The following is a 25,210-nucleotide window of genomic DNA, read 5'->3' as shown; positions in this document are numbered from 1 at the left end:
GCCATTGTCAGTCTACATTTTATACCCTCTCTACTTTGATCACCATCAGTTATTTTGCTCCCCAAATAGCAAAACGTATCTACTGCTTTAAGTGTCTGATTTTCTGATCTAATTCCATCAGCATCACCTGATTTAATTCGACTATATTCGATTATCGCCACGCGGAGTGGCCGCGCGGTTAGAGGCGCCATGTCAGTGATTACGCTGCCCCTCCTGCCGGAGGTACGAGTCCTCCCTCGGGCATTGGTGTGTGTGTGTGTGTGTGTGTGTGTGTGTGTGTGTGTGTGTGTGTGTGTGTGTGTGTGTTGTACTTAGCATAAGTTATTTTAAGTAGTGTGTAAGTCTAGGGAACGATGACCTCAGCTGTTTGGTCCCTTAGAATTTCACAAATTTTTGAACATTTTTTTTCGAGTATGCTCTTTCTGTTTTTGTTGATGTTCCTCTTGTATTCTCCTTTCAACTCCTCTTCCAGATCCTTCGCTGTCTCTGACAGAATTACAGTGTCATCGATGAAACTTCAAAATTTTAATTTCTTCTCCATGGATTTTGATCCCTACTCCAAATTTTTCTTTTGTTTCCTTTACTGGTGGCTCAATATACGGATCGAATAACATCGGGGATAGGCTACAACCCTGTCTCACTTCCTCCCTAGCGACTGTTTTCCTTTCATGCCCCTCGACTCCTATAACTACCATCTGGTTACTGTATATATTGTAAATAGCTTTTCGTTCCCTATATTTGACCCCCTGCCACCTTCAAAATTTGAAAGAGAATATTTCAGCTGTACGAATAAATTACAGTAAATATCAGCGTTTTGGCAACACGTTTCAAATGTGGGCTTATGTGTCTCATTTTACCTTTTATTATTACTGTTTCTAATTACCAGTGCAAGAAGTCACCTATCGTTTATCCAAAAACTTCCGTTTTATTTTCAAACTTTAAAAAGTTTTAAATTCAATGTAAATATCTCCATTATCTGGTATTCGTTTTACTTTTATGTCAGCTGGCAGAAGATCGGGTTGCCTGTGTCGCAGACAGCCCCCCCCCCCCCCCAGTCAATATGGAGCGCAGGGGGTTAAAAAAAAATAAAGTGAAACTACGCCCTTTGATAGTTTCCGTTTGCAGCGTCGTACGGGTAGGACGTGTTTAAGTCCGGTCCGTCAAAGCGCTACGAGTGTTGTAAGTTTGAAGTGACGTTTTGGGCTTTGAGTATACTATACGTCGATTTTGTCTTTGTGTTCGTTTGGATGTGCTCTTGTAGTGGTCTTGTCCGCTTCTTCTGCACTCAAGGTGACTAAGTCTATCCCACGTAAAGGTACAGTAAGTTTTTCTTTTGGTAAGTCAACCTGCCACATTGAGCCCAGTTCTCAGGAAATCCACGTTGGTGGGTAGATACTTTCCGCTTGACTTTGGATCATATACACGCCGGGTATTTTGACACAGAACTCTTTTCTTTCTTACAGTTGTGATTCCCTTAGACGTCGATAAATTACTGCTTTAAAGTGGTTCTAGCGTTCTTTCTCGTAACAGAAATGACTAACTTATTACAGTCCTCTTTGCGAACACTGTCGTTGAATACACGAATGTTCCTGGGCCAGTGCTTACCTTACAGGTATTTTGCTTACGTATGGGCAGGTCAAAAACATTCGCCTTGAACGATGGTTCCGCCAGCACAGACTTCAGTGGTACTGCGAGATTCGCTCAGTAGAAACACGTACGGTTATCATATACACGTAACATACAGCGGACAGGTGTGGACGAACTTTTTGTGGTCGCCTTCATACCAGCTGTCCGCGAAAGGTTTATATTTTGTGATCTCTCGAACAGCGGCGAAAGTTAACGATGACGGACTTTGTCCCCAGAGGTACTGACTGAGAGGCCGAGCATCCTCTCCTACTTGACGTTGTGGCGGTACAAACTCCCGTTGCTAGATGAATAGGTCTACTATGCAAGCATTGCTTTGTGGAGAGCGAGCGCGCGACATGGTGCGCCATTCGCGGAAGCACGTAGTGCGCCCGAGCGAGATTTGCAACGGTTGGTGGGATGTCTCCGCCGCCGGGCGGTCACGTGGCCCGCTGCTTGGGCATTGTTTGGTTTTACGCGCATTACGCAAAAACTATGTAACTTACTGTGAAGAGCGATGCGGCAGTGGATTGTGGTCAGCAATATGCACCTTCTGAAAGATCGATCTTTATTTCACGCCACGAGATGCAAAAGTTATAGTAACCTCAAAATCGCTTAATATCACGAATACTGAAAGATTAATAAAAATAGTAAATAACAACTTACAGGGATGAGCGAGCACTCATTAAAAACGTTTCGTCATAGCTGATAGAGTGCCGTAGTTGTATGTTAAGATACCTAAATAATTAAGCACGTAAAGAGCAATAAACAAAGTTTGAGGGAAAATCGTATATAAAATTCAATAGAAAATTCATGACGTAAAGAACGCCACTATATAATATTTTGGGTGGCATCACACGTATTTTAAACTAGTTACGTTATACTATATACGTAACTTGCAACAGTTTTCATTGTCTGCAAATTATTATTAACATTTATCGCCCATAATTAATTAATTATTATAAATATGAAGATTTTGAGCACCGCATTGTATAGGTCGCTATAGATTACGTCTAAAAACGGTGCTGTATGCAGTTCTGTGCTAAAACTTTGCAGCACAGATGTCAACAAACACATTTGCGCTAAGTGGCGAAATTTTGCAAAAACTAAAACTTGATTTACGGGCGATAGGATAATCCAAGAAATTAATGTAAAATAGTAAATAAGATGTACTTTTTAGCGCGGATCCGATGGTGCACTTATTTCTGTCGAGGGATGTATGTATCAAAATTTGTAACCTTAACTGGTGAGACTGGTACTTGCATAGCCAGGGAGTAGACATCCGAGCATATATAAGCGAGCGGCCATCTTGGCCAGAGGTCAGCGTTGGTCAGTCGTTTTGAAGGGTGGGTGGCGACCGAGCCCCTCTTGAGTATGGTCCATGTGGTCGTTTGAGAATTTTTTTTTGAGCCGATTTATTTCGACAAAGAGTATTGTTTAATAGTGTAAGTGTACATGCATATATTTGGTGAACTGGAAGTGCTATGATTATTTGTGTGAGTGCGAATTACGAGGTATACATCGGCGTAAGTGAACAGGTGGCGATCTGTGATTTCGCGTCAAAACTGCTAGAAGAAAGAGGACAGTGGGACTTGCGGTTCTGTTCGATCTGATTGAGTGATTTTCGTTTATAGCAGCCTGCTATTGGGGGCTCGCAGTCAAATTATTATTAAAGTGAAACTGTAAGCCGTCTCATCAGTGCTAATTTCATTGTGTGAAAGAAATGGACAATGCCAATAAATAGATTGAACTGTGTCGTGAAAAACTGATTTTGCTATAATAATGGCCTAATTTTTTGTTCCCTAGCATAAACTGCACTCATGAATATTAATTCAAAACTATAACTAATGCGCGGGTGTGGAACAGTGTACTAATGCACCAAGTGTGGAAATCATCCCCTGAGACTTACGTGAGAGCCAAAATTTGCAATAACATTTTTTAATCAACATTTGTATATACACATTCGTGTGAACTCTTCAACCGCACTTATTATTTACCGCCCCGTCGCAACGAACAAATTTATTTCTGGTAATTAATAAATTAATCAGGAATGGAAACAAACATTCTCATATCGTTTTGACGCACTTGGTCTTTCCTGGCACTAATCAGAGTTCTGTTCAGTGTTGTGTAACTACAGTCATTTCCGATGTATATGTGCTGACTGAAGCGAAGAATGAAAATTTGTACGAAGGTCACGATTTGAACCTAGATCTCCTGCTCACTAAACAGATGCAGTAACCAGTGCGTCACGCTGGCTGACTGACTTCACACAGCTGCATGGACAATGCTTGCGAGCCTGCCTCCTCAGTCCGAATCCCCGTTCACGACTCGGCCCACCTGTTGTTCTCCCTGAACTCGAACAACACCGCAGGACCTCTCCAGCTGTATTGGAATAGCACCCAAGCATCGAACGAAACGGCAAATCCTGCCTGAAACACAGTCATAGGTGCTTTAATACAATGAAACAAAATGGGTACAGCGATCTTTCAAAGCCTCAAACAACTATGATGTACGAATATATGCAGACAAGCGAGGAATGAAATTTTGTTTCAAGGCCGGGTTTCGAATCCAGGTCTCCTGTTCACTAGACAGATGCACTAACGACTACTTCGCCTTGGCAAAGTCGCTTTGCATTACTAGGGGAGTCCGTACAACTGTGCAAAGCTACAGTACAAAGTGGCATAGCAGCTAGTGCAACTGCTTAGTTAGCTGGAGACTCGGGCTCGAATCCAGGCCCTGGTAAAGATTTTCATTCGTGTTTCACTCTGCACGCACATACGTCGAAGATATTTGAGTCTTGAAAAGGTCTCTGGAACCATAATGTTTCATTTGACTAAAGCATCTGGGTCTAGGTTTGAAGCAGGAGCCCCCATTTTGTTTGATGCCGAGGTGCTATTTCAGTACAGTTGGAGAAACTTCGCAATACTGTTAGAGTTTAAGGGGTTGCCAAGTGGGCTAAGGCGTGAACTGGAATTAGGGCAGAGGAAAGAGGTGTGGGTAGGATTGTCCGTACAGTTGAACACAGCCACTCCGGGTGGTATAGTGGACAGCGGTCTGCCTAGTGAGCAGCAGACCCACGTTCGAATCCCGGCCTTGCTACAAATTTTCATTCGTTGCTACAATCTGCAAATATAGATCGCAGGTGTTTGGGACTTGTAAAAGTCACTGGAATCATGTTGTTTGATTAACGTCTTTCTGCCCTGCTTTGAGGCAGGATCCCCCGTTTAGTTCGATGCTGAGATGCTTTTCCAGTATAGTTGGAGAGCCTCTACCAGGCTGTTCGAGTTTAGGGGGCATATCATGTGCACTGAGGCACCTATAGGAATTTGGATTGAGAAGGGAGATCCGCTAGGGTACTCTGTGCAGTTGTGCAAAGCTACTCTACCAAGGTGTCGTAGCAGTTAGCACATCAGTATAAAGAGCAGGACACCCAGCTTTGAAACCTGGCCGTGGTACAAATTTTCATTCGTCGTTTCAGTCTGCGCATATACCTCACAGACGTTTGAGACTTGGAAAGGCCGCTGGAACCATAATGTTTGATACCATCATATCCTCTAAATCTCTCCACCTGTTCAGCATTACCTTTGGCCCTATTTATATTGAAATAACAGTCAATTAACGTTTGCACTCACTAGTGTGACTATCAGATGGCGGCTTCTCGGTATAGCATGTGGAATGCTGTTTTTAAGTTGTGAAGAGTTCATAAATATCAAAATTCTCTATGCTCACGCTATCAATACTTAAATGTGAAACAGCCTGACCAGAGTATGAATCAACTGGTTGCAACAGTTCAGCTATATATGCTATTTTCTTTTTATGTCATTGATATCTCTATGAAACTCTGTTTCCGTCATACCAGTCTATTAATTTCATTTACATCGTTAAGCCCAATATGTAAGCTGAGAACTCTCATAGTGAAATTACCTTTGAGTTCAGTCTTCAAGATTTATTTCGTCGCCAGAAGATAGCCACCAATTTGCATATTAATTTGTTCTCTTATTGAATCTTGGAATTCGTTAAGTCGGTGACTAAGGGCAACGTCAGAGACTTCCCTATGTTTCGGTCTTTTCCGGGTTTTAATTAATAAGAATTCTAGTTTTTCACGCTCCTTCTATATAGATTTCTGCACTGTTTTCCCTTAAATTTGTAGCAACATCGACTTCGAAAGACCTTCTTAACCTCTTGGAATATTTACAAGTGTAGTAGAGATACAGTTTGCCGTCACAACCTCTCTCCTGTGCCTACTCAGAGTAAAACATTTATGTTACTAAATACCAGACATTTCTCTTAGAGTGGCGTTTGATAGGATTATTCGGTTCGTATCAGACCTTCCTTCCGAGCCTGTAAATACACTAACTGTTCCTGAAAAACGACTCTTCGTCAGTGTCACAAGCAGCTTCACTACCAAATGATTAACATCAAGTGTAACTTACTCCAGCAGTTGTCCAGAAACCCATCATTCCGGGCACAAATGACAAACTTAGTTTGTTAGGCAACTGATAGTATATTTCGTCGACATCTGGGGCTTGTTGCTGGTTGTCTCCAAAGGATGGTTTACATCTAAGAGAAAACAAGGGATCGTGGATTAGCGAGTGTCCATTCACTGGAATGAACGGTAGCCGAGTGCGAGCGAACAACCATTAGCTCATGTTCGGGTCGTATTCGCTAGCTTTCGCTTGTATTCCGCTGGTTGTTGGTCAGACAGCTGGTCTTCAGTGTAAGCTCATGTGCTCTCTACGTCGGTGCTCAGTGTGACCAACATAGAGGGCATTCGATTTTGCAGACTGTTTTCCACGCATGAATTTCCTGATATTGAACAAGAGTACGGTGAGTGGTGGAGAGTGATGGAGTAGTCAGAAAAGAACGTTACCATAATAACATATTAGTATCTATGTCACAAGTGCTTCTGATATCCAAGAGACGCACAGAAAAAAAGTAGCACTCAAAGTTCTAACACTAAGTGTGTGGAAAAAATAATCACTTACTGTTTCATGTGCGAACGCAGTAAACATGGTACAAGCTTTAGCACTTCATTTGGTTAAGGAGCATCGGAACAATAAATTTCTATGGACTAAATAAATATGAATATCTAGTTTTATATAGATTAATGTGAAATTAAAAATAAACGTAAAACCAAATAAGTTTTATACCTTAGGTTAAGGACGATGTACACTACAGGCCATAAAAATTGCTACACCACGAAGATGACGTGCTACAGATGCGAAATTTAACCGACAGGAAGAAAATGCTGTGATATGCAAATGATTAGCTTTTCAGAGCATTCACACAAGGTTGGCGCCGGTGACGACACCTACAACGTGCTGACATGAGGAAAGTTTCCTACCGATTTCTCATACACAAACAGCAGTTGACCGCCGTTGCCTGGTGAAACGTTGTTCAAATGGGACAAATGGCTCCGAGCACTATGGGACTTAACTTCTAAGGTCATCAGTCCCCTAGAACTTAGAACTACTTAAAGCTAGCTAACCTAAGGACATCACACACATCCATGCCCGAGGCAGGATTCGAACCTGCGACCGTAGCGGTCGCGCGGTTCAAGACTGTAGCGCCTAGAACCGCACGGCCACCTCGGTCGGCGAAACGTTATTGTGATGCCCGAGTAAGGAGGAGAAATGCGTACCATCACATTTACGAGTTTGATAAAAGTCGGATTGTAGCCTACCGCGATTGCAGTTTAACGTATCGCGACATTGCTGCTCGCGTTGGTTGAGATCTAATGACCGTTAGCAGAATATGGAAACGGTTTGTTCAGGAGGGTAATATGGAACACCGTGCTGGATCCCAACGGCCTCGTATCACTAACAGTCGAGATGACAGGCATCTTATCCGCATGTCTATAACGGATCGTGCAGCCACGTCTCGATCCCTGAGTCAACAGGTGGGGACGTTTGCAAGACAACAACAATCTGCACGAACAGTTCGACAGAGTTTGCAGCAGCATGGACTATCAGCTCGGAGACCATGGCTGCGGTTACCCTTGACGCTGCATCACAGACAAGAGCGCCTGCGATGGTGTACTCAACGACGAACCTGTGTAAACGAATGGCAAAACGTAATTTTTTCGGATGAATCCAGGTTCTGTTTACAGCATCATCATGGTCGCATCCATGTTTGGCGACATCGCGGCGAACGCACATTGGAAGCGTGTATTCGTCATTGCCATACTAGCGTATCACCCGGCGTGATGGTATGAGGTGCCATTGGTTCCACGTCTCGATCACCTCTTGTTCGCATTGATGGCACTTTAAACAGTGGACGTTACATTTTAGATGTGTTACGACCCGTGGATCTACCCTTCATTCGATCCCTGCAAAACCCTACATTTCAGATGGATAATGCACGATCGTATGTTGCAGGTCCTGTACGGGTCTTTCTGGATACAGAATATGTTCAACTACTGCCCTGGCCAGCACATTCTCCAGATCTCTCACCAATTGAAAACGTCTGGTCAATGGTGGCCGAACAACTGGCTCGTCATAATACGCCAGTTGCTACTCTTGATGAACTGTGGCATCGTGTTGAGGCTGCATGGGCAGCTCTGCCTGTACACTCCATCCAAGTTCTATTTGACTCAACGGCCAGGCGTATCAAGGCCGTTATTACGGCCAGAGGTGGTTGTTATGGGTACTGATTTCTCAGGATCTATGCACCCAAACTGCGTGAAAATGTAATCACATGTCAGTTGTGGTATAATATATTTGTCAAATGAATACCCGTTTTATCATCTGCATTTCTTCATGGTGTAGCAATTTTAATGGACAGTAGTGTCAATATTTCACAAATATATCGCTTTTATTTAGCAATGTTTTAATGTAGTAATGAGCTCATACTGTGTGCCTAAGGTGATTTGGGATTGTGTACACATGAACTGTGCAGACATGATGCATAATATAACACACTTTAGCTAAAGAAATCATGGAAGAATGTCGTCAAATTACGCTGCACTTTAACAAAGATCTTATTTCAGACCTACCGGCCGCAGCATGTTCTACTATCACCACAAACCCCTAGTCAATCCGCCAGGGTAGAGGCCTTAGTATTATCCTTGAAAGTGAATGTCGGCTAATATTCATACACCCTTAGATCCGTCGCTAATGAGACTCTTAGTATAATGTGGCGTCTAACACTGTGGTGACGAGGAAAAACTATGTTACTAGCTAACCCAACAATGCTTCGCAGTTGGTAAACATATACCGCAATTTGACATACGTCCTATCTGGGTACCCGTGTGACCTGTGTGTCGCGAATTTCTGCTCGTCTTCACGATTCCGCCAATTTCGAAGGTATTTAACCCTAAGTATCAGTAAATAATATAGAATATGAATGAAAAAACATTTTTGTGTTTTTCATTGCTTTTAAGATGCCTTTCTCAAATTGTCTGTGCACTATGCAGTTACAAAATTTAAAAATATGGATATATTTTTATATTGTGTGTGAAGGCTGTGAACTGACGTTCTAAACTACCAGAGAAGGAACACATTCAATTAGGAAAGTCTGCGACTGTAGATCAGTTTCAAAATATTTGAATGTCTGACTTTGAGCCTTCTTTGTTGTTATTCCTAACGAAACCTTGATTCTCTTAAACTGAATGGGTAAATCGGTTAGAATCATTGGTATATGGGATTTGAGAATGACCTCCAGTTGCTGGATCTGTGAGTAGATTTTTAAGCTGCGAACGGGTAGAATTACAAAATTATTACGATTCAGACTGAGTAGCTGATTAGTTGAAGTTGGTTGGTTGGTTGTTTGGGGAAGGAGACCAGACAGCGTGGTCATCGGTCTCATCGGATTAGGGAAGGATGTCGGCCGTGCCCTTTCAGAGGAACCATCTCGGCATTTGCCTGGAGTGATTTAGGGAAATCACAGAAAACCTAAATCAGGATGGCCGGACGCGGGATTGAACCGTCGTCCTCCCGAATGCGAGTCCAGTGTCTAACCACTGCGCCACCTCGCTCGGTCTATTAGTTGAAGTAATAGTAATAGTACTAGTAGTAGGATTCTAATGATTTCCTAATACACAGGTTTTCTGTTAAAACGTTTGTGAGGAAAAAACTAAGCAACACATTGTTGCGTGTACAATTATTGTTTAAAATTATGTATAAGCAGAAACAATATGCATGGGGGAAAAAAACTTGACTAATGGTTTACATGTCCCACAATCGTAGCAAAAACAGACTGCGTGAATGAAACCAAATCATATTTTTCACAGCACAGCACACCATTTTCTTTTTCTCAGTTTGCTTTAACAGAAAACCGATATATTGTTTAAAATATGTTTATAGCCTATGGTCGTCCGCATGTTTATTGGAGTACCGTTAAGGAGAGTATTAGAAGTATATCTGTCAAGAACTTTACGAGATTTTTGGAAATGTCGTTTCCCCTCGATATATTTTATAGAAAACCCTGGCTCCGAATAATTTTCGAACCATTTGCTAGCTACGGGAGACTATAGCTCACTCATCTCAACTGCACAAAGAAAAATAAAATTTAGAAGTTGGTCGAAAAAAGATAGCATTTGCACGTTATCTTCTGAAACATATATTCTACTAAAAGAATTACTTGCAGGATACGAAAAGATATTCATTGATGTAACTAAACGTTTGTATGTGCCTTCGGAGTAATTTTCCCTTTACTGTATGACAACCAAGTCCCCAGCACAACCCTTTATACTTGTAAGAGGAATTAGCGCATGAGAATCAGGTGATAGGTTTAGGAACATGTTTTTAGTAGTAGTATTACAATAATTTTTGTTCACGTGCATACTGATGGCTATAAAATGAACTTAACCGCACTGGTCGTGGGCAGCCGGTGGTATGCGATTAAGGAAGTAGAATCCTTGGTAACCCGGAATCTTGTGTTTCTAAGAGTGTCTAAATTTTTCGTGCAACTGATCTAGGGACTTGTAAAATTCCTTTGTGCTCGAGTGGACTTAAAAATATTTTCTGCGGTAGATTCTGCGGACTAAGTCTAACATTCAGCGTTACTTTAAAGGCTAAATAAATTCTTGCATGAGTTCACGGACTTGTCATATTTTTCACAGTGAGTTCAAGGAACTTGATATTTTTTCAAAAATGGTTCAAATGGTTCTGAGCACTATGGGACTCAACTTCTGAGGTCATTAGTCCCCTAGAACTTAGAACTAGTTAAACCTAACTAACCTAAGGACATCACACACATCCATGCCCGAGGCAGGATTCGAACCTAGCCGGCCGAAGTGGCTGTGCGGTTAAAGGCGCTGCAGTCTGGAACCGCAAGACCGCTACGGTCGCAGGTTCGAATCCTGCCTCGGGCATGGATGTTTGTGATGTCCTTAGGTTAGTTAGGTTTAACTAGTTCTAAGTTCTAGGGGACTAATGACCTCAGCAGTTGAGTCCCATAGTGCTCAGAGCCATTTGATTCGAACCTGCGACCGTAGCGGTCTCGCGGTTCCAGACTGCAGCGCCTAGAACCGCACGGCCACTTCGGCCGGCATATTTTTTCATGGAACTTTATTTTGTAACGTATTTCACTTATGCCTCTAAGGATGAACTGTGGCTAGAATGCATTTGCATTAATCTGTGGTTGCAGTCACAACTTACGGAAACTTCTGAAACGAATTGTTTATTTACGGGGAAATGTAGACACAGAATGTCGAGGGCAATTGTACCTTGTTAGACATACCCTGCCTGCATTTCGAGCACAGTAAACTTTAAAGCCAGTCACACATATTAGTTAAGCCCTTTCACATTATTGTTGTCATATGCTCACAATATATGAGTATTTCAGAGATATGTTACAATCAGTTATCTAATATACTGAATGAAGCAGAATAAAATATTTGTACCTATTCATAATAGTTTTAATATATTTCAGAAGGACTGTATCGTTGCACTGAATCCTTTCAAGAAGACATGAAGTTGACGAAAGATTTCTATAAGCAATTTTCAACATAATTAGTACGCTTCAGTTTCCCATCTTTATCGTCACGTGCTCAAACAAGAGAAATTTTTTGTTACATTGATTATTTTTGTCCACCTACGGGAAGAAACATACTGCAGAGAGAAGATTAAAACGAATTTAAAGTCTGACGCCTTATAAGGTGCAATTGACAACGCAAGGAGAAAAGAGAAAACGAAGCCCGTGTAAACAAAACAAAAAAGTTGGTCTCGGTGAGTGTCAGGCTACAAACAGCTGAATCTTGGGATCAATCCCGTGTCAGCCTCAAGATTTCTTTGTTAATTCTCGCTTGTTTAATTTCGGGCACCATTTTGCCTAATATGTTAAAAAAATACAATTTTGTTGGGTGCTGCGGTCAGTGGAAAGCTGCAGGTCCCCCTCTCATTGGCTAGGCAAATCATTGCAAGGTCGGAGAAAGGCAGGAGTATAACATTTAAATATGACTAAACCTACTAAAGCACCGTGGTATTCAAATCAGCTTTCCAGCCCCAGACAGCCTAACTTACTCTTATAAAACATTAGGGATTAACTAAATGGAATCCCACAACAGGTGGAATCTGCTGGAAACAGTCGCAAACGTTGTCAACTTTCTTATTTGCAAAAGGGCTGATCCTCCGAAATTAGCCTCATTTAACAGAGGAGTCAAAACCACTTTGTTCGGAAAATTTTTGGAATTGTAAAATGTCTTCGATTTGCGCAATAGCCTTGTCGTTGGTCCCGTTCTCGTAGGATCTTCTTTCTGCCGCAGCAGTATCGGAGATTTGATGTTTTAGCGGATTCCTGATAAGCACAGTACAATCGTGAATCGATCGTAATTGGAAAATCCCCACTTCATCGCTACCTCGGAGATGCTGTGTGCCATCGCTCATGTGCCGACTGTAACAAGACATTCCAACTCACTTAAATCTTGATAATCTACCAGTGTAGCTGCAGTAACGGATATATAACAACCGCGCCCGACAATTGTTGTCTTATACAGGGTGCTACAAAAAGGTACGGCCAAACTTTCAGGAAACATTCCTCACACACAAAGAAAGAAAATATGTTATGTGGACATGTGTCCGGAAACGCTTACTTTCCATGTTAGAGCTCATTTTATTACTTCTCTTCAAATCACATTAATCATGGAATGGAAACACACAGCAACAGAACGTACTAGCGTGACTTCAAACACTTTGTTACAGGAAATGTTCAAAATGTCCTCCGTTAGCGAGGATACATGCATCCACCCTCCGTCGCATGGAATCCCTTATGTGCTCATGCAGCCCTGGAGAATGGCGTATTGTATCACAGCCGTCCACAATACAAACACTAAGAGTCTTTACATTTGGTACCGGGGTTGCGTAGACAAGAGCTTTCAAGTGCCCCTATAAATGAAAGTCAAAAGGGTTGAGGTCAGGAGAGCGTGGAGGCCATGGAATTGGTCCGCCTCTTCCAATCCATCGGTCACCGAATCGGTTGTTGAGAAGCGTACGAACACTTCGACTGAAATGTGCAGGAGCTCCATCGTGCATGAACCACATGTTGTGTCGTACTTGTAAAGGTACATGTTCTAGCAGCACAGGCAGAGTACCCCGTATGAAATGATGATAACGTGCTGCATTGAGCGTAGGTGGAAGAACATGGGGGCCAAACTAAAATGAGCTCTAACATGGAATTTAAGCGTTTCCGGACATATGTCCACATAACATCTTTTCTTTATTTGTGTGTGAGGAATGTTTCCTGAAAGTTTGGCCGTACCTTTTTGTAGCACCCTGTGTAGGCACTGCCGACAGCAACGCCGTATTCTGCGTGTTTACATACCTCTGAAATTGAATACGCATACGTATACCAGTTTCTTTGCCGCTTCAATGTAGTTTGCGCGTGGAGAGAGAGAGAAAAAAAATGAAAGTCTCGAGTGTGGTTTTTGAAGGCGAGCTATTAACATTGTTGGTTGCATAAAATGACATCTGTGGGGGCAGCTGAATCATCCTGTATATAATTTAAATGAACCTTAAGTTCTAGTTGTTATATACACAACGACGTACCGAGTTTTCTAACTCTAGTTTTAGTGCTTCATATAAATGTCAAATAACTTAGATATTGTTCCTTTGAAGCCCAGGTAAAATGAAGGTTGACTGTTTCCTCTGAGTCCTATCCGAAAACAGGCAAGTCTCCAGAGTGGCATTATTGTTATTATTATTATTATTATTGATGAACCACAAGTCCTCAAAGAATTACTCTGAGATGTTAGGTCACCCAGCCTTGGGGACCTTTTTAGTGGCAAATTCACGTTGTGAGTACAGCCTTATTTTAACGTTAATCGCAAAATTATTGGCTATTCGTAAGCTATAAATGCTGTTAACTATTCACAGAAATCGGGGAAAAATACGTCTGTAAGCCTACATTACATTTTACATTATGTTATCGTCATGTCTCTGTCATCTTCAGGATACATATATCAGTATTCAAAATTTTGTCTGATGCTGAGTTCACTACAAACTATTCGTTTTTTAAGTAAAAGAAATTGTGACATGAGACTTTACCAGCGTATATGCTTTTTGAAGGGTTATCGAGTGTCCAAATGGATACGATCGTCGAATGCCCACGATATTTCGGCGAATAACCGTCCTGCTATCATCAGATAGTGCTGATGCAAAGGTCTGTCAGCTTTCTGCCGCTAGTTCTCTTCGGTGGTCGTGAAGGAATGATTTCGTGTCCGCCGGCAACGTTGCTCCTTGATAGAGCTTAGTACTGATTACCAGACCTTACTGAGTTGGTAGCCAGTCTCCATGTTGCCGAGATACTCGAATTCCTATGGCGTATTTGAACATGCAGTCCCAGCTGTTATTTGTGGCGGCCAGGACGCGCGCCTTACTAGGAACAGTGAAAGACGGTATCGGCCTCAAGAAATAGGGGCATACAAAACTCCGTGCGGCTGTGGCAAATCCTGTATCGGCCAAACGGTTCGTATAGTGGAACATCAATGCAAAGAACACCAACGCTACACCCGCCTTGGTAAACCAAGCCAATCTTCCCTAGCAGAATGCATAAACACTGGACGGACAGTGAATTATGACGAGACAAACTGCATCTTCAGAGAGGTCATAGAAATTCGCGTAACAGAGAACCTCGTCAATAGGGACACTGGTTACGAACTCTGTAGCGCCTGGAAGCCAATACCAAGCTCTATCAAGGAGGAACGGTGCAAGCGGACACCAGATCTTTCCGGTAGACCGCCGAAGAGATACTACGCCCCCCCTCCCCCCACCCCGCACTACCTACCGCAGCCATTACTTCCCCCACCACCGGACACGCCGCGCGCTGCGGCGCACAGAATCGCGCCTGGAACCACGATGGATAAATACTAGCAACAGACAGCGGACAGACTATTCCGTCAGCACCACCTGATGATGACATAACAGTTGTCTTCAGTCCAGAGACTGGTTTGATGCAGCTCTCCATGCTACTCCATCCTGTGCAAGTTTCTTCATCTCCCAGTACCTACTGCAACCTATATCCTTCTGAATCTGCTTAGTGTATTCAATTCTTGGTCTTCCCCCACGATTTTTACCCTCGACGCTACCGTCCAATACTAAATTGGTGATCCCTTGACGCCTCAGAACATGTTCTACCAACTGATACCTTCTTCCAGTCAAGGAGTGCCACAAACTTCTCTTCTCCCTAATTCTATGAAATACCTCCACATTTGTTATGTGTTCTACCCATCTAATCTTCAGCATTCTTCTGTATCACCACATTTCGAAAGCTTCTATTGTCTTCTTGTCCAAACTATTTATCGTCCATGTGTCACTTCCATACATGGCCACACTGCATACAAATATTTTCAGAAACGACTTCCTCACACGTAAATCTATACTCGATGTTAACAAATTTCTCTTCTTCAGAAACGCTTTCCTTGCCATTACCAGTCTACATTTTTATCCTCTCCACTTCGAACATCATCAGTTATTTTGCTCCCCAAATAGCAAAACTCATACTTTCAGCGTCTCATTTCTTAATCTAATACCCTCAGCATCATCCGATCTAATTCGACTAGATTCCATTACCCTCCATTTGCTTTTGTTGATGTTCATCTTATATCTTCCTTTCAAGTCACTGTCCATTCCGTTCAGCTGGTCTTCCAGGTCCTTGTCATCTATGACAGAATTACAATATCATCGGCGAACCTCAAAGATTTTATTTCTTTAACACGGATTTTAATTCCTATTCCGAATTTTTGCTTGCTCAACATACATATTGAATAACATCGGGGATAGGCTACAACCCTGTCTCACTACCTTCCCAACCACTGCTTCCCTTTCATGCCCCTCGACTCTTATAATTGCCATCTGGTTTCTGTAGAAACTGTAAATAGCCTTCCGCTCCCTGTATTTTACCCCTGCCAGCTTCAGAATTTGAAAGATAATATTCCCGTCAACATTGTCTACGAATGCTAGAAACGTAGGTATGCCTTTCCTTAATCTATTTTTTCAGATAAGTCGTAGTGTCAGTATTACGTCACGTGTTCCAACATTTCTACGGAATCCAAACTGATCTTCCCCGAGGTCGGCTTCTACCAGTTTTTCCATTCGTCTGTAAAAAATTCGTGTTAGTATTTTGCAGCTGTTTCTTATTAAACTGATAGTTCGGTAATTTTCACATCTGTCAACACCTGCTTTCCTTGGGATTGGAGGGTATTTCGCCTGTCTCATACATCTTGACCACCAGATGGTAGAGCTTTGTTAGGGCTGGCTCTTCCAAGGCTATCAATAGTTCTAATGGAATGTTGTCTACTCCCGGATCCTTGTTTCGACTTAGGTCTTTCAGTGCTCTGTCAAATTCTTCACGCATTACCATATTTCCCACTTCATCTTCATCTTCATTTTGTTCCATTTCCATAACATTGTCCTCAAGTACGTCACCCTTGTATAGACCCTCTAAATACTCCTTCCACTTTCCTGCTTTCTCTTCTTTGCTTAGAACTGAGAACATCTGAGCTCTTGATATACATACAAGGGGTTCTCTTTTCTCCAAAGGTCTCTTTAATTTTCCTGTAGGCAGTATCTACCTTACCCCTAGTGAGATATGCCTCTAAATCCTTACATTTGTCCTCTATCCATCCCTGCTTAGCCATTTTGCACTTCCTGTCAATCTCATTTTTGAGACGTTTGTATTCCTTTTTGCCTGCTTAATTTACTGCATTTTTATATTTTCTCCTTTCATCAATTAAATTCAATATATCTTCTGTTACCCAAGGATTTCTACTAGCCCTCGTCTTTTTACCTACTTGATCCTCTGGTGGCTTCACTCTTTCATCCCTCAAATCTAAAATATAGGCAGAATATGAATACAATAAGTTCGAAACTCGAAGACTTCATAAAGAAATACTTTACAGGAGGAACGCTTTTTGAAATATACGTGTTCCTGGCAGCAAACCGGGGAGAATCAAAATGGACTAAAATAACGCCAAGCATGTTTCTGCCACCAGCAAGATTTTGTCAGAACTAATGTGCAGGTGTAAAATTTCATACGTTGCTGCAACAACTGACTGACATTATAGTATACTACTCGCAGTAAACTGTACTTATACACAGTGTCTGTGCAGCAGTACTTCAACTTTGTCTGGCAGCAGTGATGAATTTCTTTAAACCGTCACTGCCATGCCCTAAGAATCGTGGATGAATAGCAGCGGGCACGTTACGTACTCCGAGATTCAAGCAGATCTTCTAATACAGTGCTACATCACATACTGGCAACAAAGGCTCGAGTATGCAGAATACGTTCTCAGATTTGGAAGTGGCTCGAATACTTTTTGAATAATTGAATAATAGAACTGGACAGCGAGTGTTCATCAGAAACAAAGGTGTCGTCAGGAGTGACCCAGAAAAGTGTTACAGGGCGCTCTTGTTCTCTGCACTCATTAGCTGTTTGGCGGATATCGTGAGTGGCAACCGCGACTCTTTGCTGATAACTCTGTAGTGTATGGGAAAGAGGAGCCATTGAGTCACTGTAGGAGGGTGCAGGCAAGTTAAACAGAATTTCTGTTTGGTGTAATGTGTAACATCTTGCTCTAAATGTAGGCAGACGTGAGTTCATGCAGATGAGTACGGAAAACAATCCTGTAATGTTCGATTACTGTATTACTGATGTACTGCTTGACACAGTCACACCGATTAAATCAGAAGATGTTAGGTTACAAAGTGTCATTAAGTGGACCGAGCACGTAAAGTCGCTTGTAGGGAAGGCGAATAGTCGACTTCAGACCACCGGTGAATACTAAGAGAGCGTTGCTCATCTAGAAAGGAGACCATCAACAGAACACTACTGCAGCCCATATTAAAGTGCTGCTGGAGCGTTTGGCACAGCAGCAAGTCGTGTTAAACGAGAGTACTGCTAGATTTGATACTTATAGGTTGGATCAACACGCTAGTGTCACGGAAATGGTCCGTGTACTGAAATGGAAATCCTTGGAAGAAAAGGACGGCAGCAACAACCAGAAGACAGTCACCACTTGACAATGGCCGAGGAGTACTCGGCCGAAAGCTCGTGGATTTTAAACCACTTGACACGGCTAGAACCCCGAGAATCTTTTACTAGTACATATCGCCGTGAAACTACTCACTCCTGTCAGACCTGCTTCCTCTGCGGCTTGCTCATCAATCATAAAGTGGCCAGCTGACTCTCGAATACAAGTACCTACTTCCGTATCAATCTCGATGTCCAGCCCAGAAGAATGCTCTTGTGTTGCCCACCAATCTGAGTTTCCCGAGAACGTCTTGGTCAACTTACCTCCACCAATGGGAAAGCCCAGCCAATGAATACACTGTCAAATTTTAAGGAACGGAACCCAAACATCCCAACTAGCCGATAATTTTTAAGCTATCCAATGAGATGTTTTCTCATGCTGAGAGATAAAGAATTTTTATATGAATGCGGAGAACAGACACCACGCTGAATCCGCAGCTGTAATATGTATTTCTCCTTCGTCTACCTTCAAATTTTGTAGTAAGTAACTTCGTTGTACTCGTGGTTTTGCGTCCGGACTTTGCTGTTACTTTCCCTCAGAAACGAGAAAATCATTAACAGTAACTACCACATAACTTTCCCATCTTTCTTTGTTCCGGAACAACCCCCGCCACTTTTCTTGGAAGACCTTTTCGCGAAAAATTCCCCCACTTAGATAATCTTTTAACTGAGAAATATCATATAAATGTTTATTTTACGGAAGGCATCATGTTAGTCGTTGCCTACTGAAATTTTGGTCTTTGGGCCATTGAGAAGTAGTACTGCAAAGGATTTTGCGAGAGAAATTTATAATCCTGAGACTTGTTGACGATGACATGTAAACATGTCTCAAGATTTTGAAAGTGCCGCATGTGCTGACGCAAAATATTTTGCAGTACTACATTACTACAGGGAACAGAAAAAATTAATCTTCTACAGTCAGCAGCGAACATTGTATCAGTCATAAAATTCTGCATTAACGTGAGCTCCTATCATGAGAAGTTAATAAGTTTATTTTAGCTGGCCCAATGCACTGCATTATTCTGAAACCAAGCTCTTTAGAAAGTGACCCCAATCTGTACAGGTCCAGTCCACAATTGTAGAGACTTACAGAAGCTGGGGCCGACGAACACAAAACAATGGTGCCACAGATTCTATATGGTGGCGAGCACAAATGGTTCAAATGGCTCTGAGCAGTATGGGACTTAACAGCCATGGTCATCAGTCCCCTAGAAATTAGAACTACTTAAACCTAACTAACCTAAGAACACCACACAACACCCAGTCATCACGAGGCAGAGAAAATCCCTGACCCCGCCGGGAATCGAACCCGGGAACCCGGGCGCGGGAAGCGAGAACGCTACCGCACGACCACGAGCTGCGGACGGTGGCGAGCACCCGGATCTATATCCCATATGGCCTCCCTTAAGAAGTAGGCCCAGCCTCCGAACACATTTGGCGTCCACAGATGGCTTCCAACGTCTCTGGTACAGGGTTCATTCACTTTCTCTACGGAGACACGCAACTCATTAAATCAAGCATATGCAACTGAATAATTACTTGAAAAATGAGATGAGTCTCAGCGGTTCGATCTTCGCAATTGTTGCAATCACCTATAATACAGTGAAGAGCCTACCAAGTGATACACCTGCCTAATATCGTGTAGGGCCTCCGAGAGCACTGAGAAGTGCCGAAACACGATGTGGCATGGACTCGATTAACGTCTGAATTAGTTCTGGAGGGATTTGACACCATGAGTCCTGCAGGGCTGTCCATAAATATGTAAGAGTACGAGGCGGTGGAGATCTCTTCTTCACAGCACGTTGCAAGGCATCCCAGATATGCTCAATAACGTTCATGTCTGGGGAGTTCGGTGGCCAGCGGAGGTGTTTAAACTCGTAAGTGTTCCAGGAGCCACGCTGTAGCAATTCTGGTCGTGTGGGGTGTCACATTGTCCTGCTAGAATTTCCCAAGTCAGTCGGAATGTACAATGTACAATGGACATGAATGGATGCAGTTGGTCAGACAGGATGCGTACGTACGTAGCATCTGTCAGAGTCGTATCTAGACGTATCAGGGGTCCCATATTACTCCAATTGCACACGCCCCACAATATCACATTACATAGCTCCACGACTCGAAATGGCTCTGAGCACTATGGGACTTAACATCTATGGTCATCAGTCCCCTAGAACTTAGAACTACTTAAACCTAACTAACCTAAGGACATCACACAACACCCTGTCATCACGAGGCAGAGAAAATCCCTGACCCCGCCGGGAATCTAACACGGGAACCCGGGCGCGGGAAGCGAGAACACTACCGCACGACCACGAGCTGCGGACTCCACGACTTCTGACATGCAAGGTTCACGGGTTCATGACGTTGTCTCCATACCTGTACACGTTCATCCGCTCATTATAATTTGGAACGAGACTGATCCGACCAGGCAACATGTTTCCATTCATTAACAGTATAGAGTCGGTGTTGGAGCCGGTGTTGACTGGCCCAGACGATGCGTAAAGCTGTGTGTCGTGCAGTCATCAAGGGTACACGAGTGTGCCTTCGGCTCCGGACGCCCATATCGATGTTGATTCGTTGAATGGTTCGCACGCTGACACTTATTGATGGGCTAGCGTTGAATTCTGCAGCAATTTCCTGAAGGGTTGCATTTCTGTCACTTTCAATGATTCTCTTCTGTCGTCGTTGGAGCAGTTTTTGCAAATTCTTTTTCCGGCTGCAGCGATGTCGGAGATTTGATGTTTTACCGGATTCCTGATACTGACGGTACATTCGTGAAACGGTCGTACTGGAAAATCGCCACTTCGTCACCTCGGAGATGCCGTGTCCCATCGCTCTTGCCACGGCTGTAACACCACGTTGAAACTCACTCAAATCTTGATAACCTGTCACTGTAGCAGCAGTAATCGATAAAACAACTGCGCCAGATACTTGTTGTCTTATACGGAAGTTGCTGACCGCAACGCCGTATTCTGCCTGTAAACGTATCTCTATATCCGAATACGCATGCCTATGCTAGTTTCTTTGGCGCGTCATTGTAGTATCATATAGATATCTACAAATTGGCACAATGAAAGAGATACATGAAACGTGTCAGCCCACAGCCTTTCGATGGCAATTGTCACTGACAAGGTGAGACATTTGTCACTAGTCCCTGTTCTTATGCCGTGATACATGACTGCCGAGTGGTAAACCATTCCTTGTAGACACACTGGACTCTCTGAGTTGATAAATCAAGTTCACTCACTGTGTGATCACGGGAATGCCTAAACACTAGAATTCCATTCTTTCATTCAGTCAGATATCCACGTCGAGCCATCTTATCGGACTGACTACGTGGTACGGATTTGGCGTTAAGTGATGAGGGTCACTATCACTTAAGAGAGGACGCTACGACGTTGGGATCACAGATTTACTTCAAACTTTGTGCACCTTTTGTAGGTCATTAAAACAACATAATCTGCTAGTAGTAAGGTGCACTACTCTAGCAATTCCGAGAAATCTGCAGGAGAAGTTATAAGCGTCTATTATGTGCCGTCTGTGTCTGTGCGTAGGAATTGGACGTTAGGGTTCTTGGTGATCAAGTGGTTAGCGTTCGAATTTCGTAAAACGACCGTGTATAAGACGACAGTTCGCCTTACACTCCAACTTACTACTTTATTTTATTCGACACTCGTCATATTATTTAAATTATGACATTTGGGAGGTAATATAATGAAAAAATAAACCACATGTGTTGGCATGAAGTATTTCCATGAAGTTTCAATTTATGTTTTCCATAACTGCATGACAAATACCATCCTGCAAAGTGTGATGTCGACAGCACATTACTCATGTGGTCTGGCACACTATGACTTACTACATTACTGATTGTGAACGTCAATCGCACCATTATTTATCGAGGGATGACTTGGGCTTTATAAATAGTAAATAGTCAAATAACATATGAAGTTTACTAAACTTCATGAAAAAGGAAGTGCTTTTTTCATTATGCTACTTCTGAAACGTCATATAAATGAAATAATGTGCCCAGTGACGAAAAAAATTTAGATTAAAAAATAAGTGTTGACAGAATTCGAACAGTCGCCTAGTGCACCTGGCCGTCATTACTTTTTACTTCCGACATCTTCGCAGAGATAGAGTACATCAGTTACATCATCCACCCATAAATCTCCTCTTGCGATTTTCTCGAAATTGTCAGAGTAGCGCACCTTACTACTCACACGTTGTTGTTGTAACGGCCTACTAAAGATGTACAAAGTTTGAAGTATATCCGTGATCGCAACCTCGTGGCCTCCCATTGATAGTGTCAGCTATTCAAAAGCTAAAAAGCTCCAAATGTGATCTTCGATGTGCATGGTTGACTAATACACAGCACCGTGAAGGATTTTTCTGAATTGGACGGAAAGTGTTAGCTGTGATGTACACGTACAGACTAATAAATGATTACAATTTCAGAAAAAGTGGAAGACTCGTTCAAGGGAAAGAGCTTCACAAACTGAGAAAATCAATAATGCCTTGGTCCACCTCTAGCGCTTACGCAAGCAGTTATTCGGCTTCCCATCGATTGACAGAGTTGTGGGATGTCCTCCTGCTCGATGTTGTGCCAACATCTATCCTATTCGCGCGTTATATCGTAAGCATCTCTAGATGGTTGGAGGCGACATTCAAGTTGGTATCCCAGTGGTATTCGGGACATGTCCAGACGCGTCTTCGGCTTGGAATTTTATTGACTGCAGTAGAATTGTTCTCAGTGGTGGCTCCCGCTTCGAACTGAGCCCCGATGCCAGTCTCTGGAGACAGTTCAGATAACCAAGGAATACCAGCCTGACTGTCGCGCGCCATAGGGCCCGACATCCATGAGTGATAGTGTGATCTGCCTTTTCTTTCTTATCAGGACCCCGTTTGATGTCATCTGCGGTACCCTTTCAGAACAGTGGTACGTTGATGGTACTCTATGTCACGATTTCTTGCCCTTCTTGGCATGTCAACATTGGCTTACAGTTCAGCAAGATAACGCTCGCCCGCACATGGCGGAAGTCCCTACTGCTTGCTTTCGTGCTTGCCAAATCCTACACGGGCCAGTAAAGTTGCTGGACCTTTCGCCAACTGAGAACGTTTGCAGCACTATGGTCTAGGCCCGCCAACGAGCTCGGGAAAGTAGCGGTATGACGCGCCAATTGCACAGAACTGGGCACGATATCCCTTAGGAGTACATCCAAAAACTCTTTCAATGCCAAGCTGAATGGCTACTTGCATAAGGGCCAGAAGTGAACCAACGCGGACTTACTCAGCTTGTGGAGCTCTCTCTCATGAATAAACATCCAATTTTTCTGAAATTGTAGTCATCTTTTTATCTGCGCATTTAGATCACATCTACGATTTCCGTCCGATCCGGATAATTCCTTCGTGATGCGTCTTTTTTTCATTTCTTCTCCTTAGAACGTATTTCTTCTGGTAATTTTATGTAGCACATCAGTGTCATTTACCGGATGACTGAGGCTCCGGATGGTCAGCATTTCTTCACAGGCCTCAGATTTCTGGCTCTTATCGCTGTAGCGGCAGTTCCTTGTGGTGGACGAGCTTCCGCCGAGCGCCAGGCAGCTGACATCTCAGTAAAAACGCAAGGTGGCCTCCATGCCACTTGCCACAAGTTGCGCCGCGCTGTAGCAGGTAAGCTGCTTGCTGTAGATAAAATGCTACTGGACCACAAAATTTTGTGAGCAAAATGCGACTTTCTGTAGAAATAATTGTTAACTATATATTAAGTTGGCCCGCAGCTCGTGGTCTTGCGGTAGCGTCATCGCTTCCCGAGCACGGGGTCCCAGGTTCGATTCCCGGCGGGGTCAGGGATTTTTCCTGCCTCGAGATGACTGGGTGTTGTTGTGTCGTCTTCATCATCATCATTCATCCCCCATTAGGGTCGGAGGAAGGCAATGGCAAACCATCTCCACTAGGACCTTGCCTAGTAAGAGCGGCGCGGGTCTCCCGCGTCGCTCCCCTACGCTCTCAAAAGGAGTATGGAACTCATCACTATCATCATCATATTAAGTTATAGTGCCATTAAGTATAATAGATTTATTCTTTTCATATGTTACGTTTGAAAATGACGCAGACATCGATGTCATCATACGGAACACTAGCCAAGCAGGATGTTAATCTGAAAGCAAATCGAGTGTGTTTTGATGAAGGAAACATTGTGGAGTGCGAATGAGACACTTCAGTGAAACCACGGAAAATCCAAATCACAATCACCGTGCTACTGAGTATCTGAAGACTTCATACAGGAGACTAAGCTTGTGCCGTATCTGCTCTGCTGTCATTTTAAGACGTTTAGCGATTCCCAGGATTGTTTTACCTCATTCATCTTAATTTGTTTTTACAATACTGGCCATTACAATTACATCTCACCGCACTGCATGGTGTAGTGTTTTCAAAGATGAACGTCGCCATGGACGTCGGGAGTGAAGCTGCGCATCATGCAGCCTATTGCGCACAGTTTTAGTCGTAACATTACGTCCTGTGGCTGCACCAAAAGTATTATTCAACATGGTGCCGTTGCCGTCAGGGTAGCGGTCATCCACTGCAGTTGGAGCCCTTGGGCTGCCTGAGCGAGGCATGTCATCGACAGTTCCAGTCTCTCTGTATCTCCTCCATGTCCGAACAACATCGCTTTGGTTCACTCCGAGACGCCTGGACACTTTCCTTGTTTAGAGCACTTCCTGGCACATAGTAACAATGCGGACGTGATCGAACAGCGGTATTGACCTTTTAGGGGCGATTGAACTACAGACAACACAAACTGTGTACCTCATTCCGGGTGGAATGACTGGAACTGATGGGCTTTCGAACGCCCTCAGTCTAGTAGGCACTGCTCAAGCATGGTTATTTACATTTTTTGGCGGGTTTATTGACATCTCTGAACAGTCATAGGGACTGAGTCTGTGATACAATATCCAGTCAACATCTATCCTCAGGAGTTCTGGTAACCGGTGTGATGAAAAACTTTTTTTGATGTGTGTAGATCGTTGAGTGGGCCATCGTGTAAAACAAGACGTCTCTGGCTACAATCCGTTACATTCCATTAGCCTGTGTACATGAGATGAAAATTGTTAAAGAAACG

The 25,210-nt window shown here is 43.1% G+C and overlaps 1 long non-coding RNA gene across 1 annotated transcript in view; it reads left to right on the top strand.

The window, feature by feature from the left end:
- Positions 1-23,702: 23,702 nt before the first annotated feature.
- Positions 23,703-25,210, top strand: part of LOC126412673 (uncharacterized) — a 50,644-nt gene continuing 49,136 nt past the window's right edge. Inside the window, exon 1 of the long non-coding RNA XR_007575328.1 lies at positions 23,703-23,760. This is a non-coding gene — a long non-coding RNA (uncharacterized LOC126412673). The remainder of the gene's footprint in view (positions 23,761-25,210) is intronic.

Source organism: Schistocerca serialis, chromosome 7 (assembly GCF_023864345.2).
Source record: "Schistocerca serialis cubense isolate TAMUIC-IGC-003099 chromosome 7, iqSchSeri2.2, whole genome shotgun sequence".
Lineage (NCBI taxonomy): Eukaryota > Metazoa > Arthropoda > Insecta > Orthoptera > Acrididae > Schistocerca > Schistocerca serialis.
This window is presented reverse-complemented; position numbering and strand designations above follow the sequence as displayed.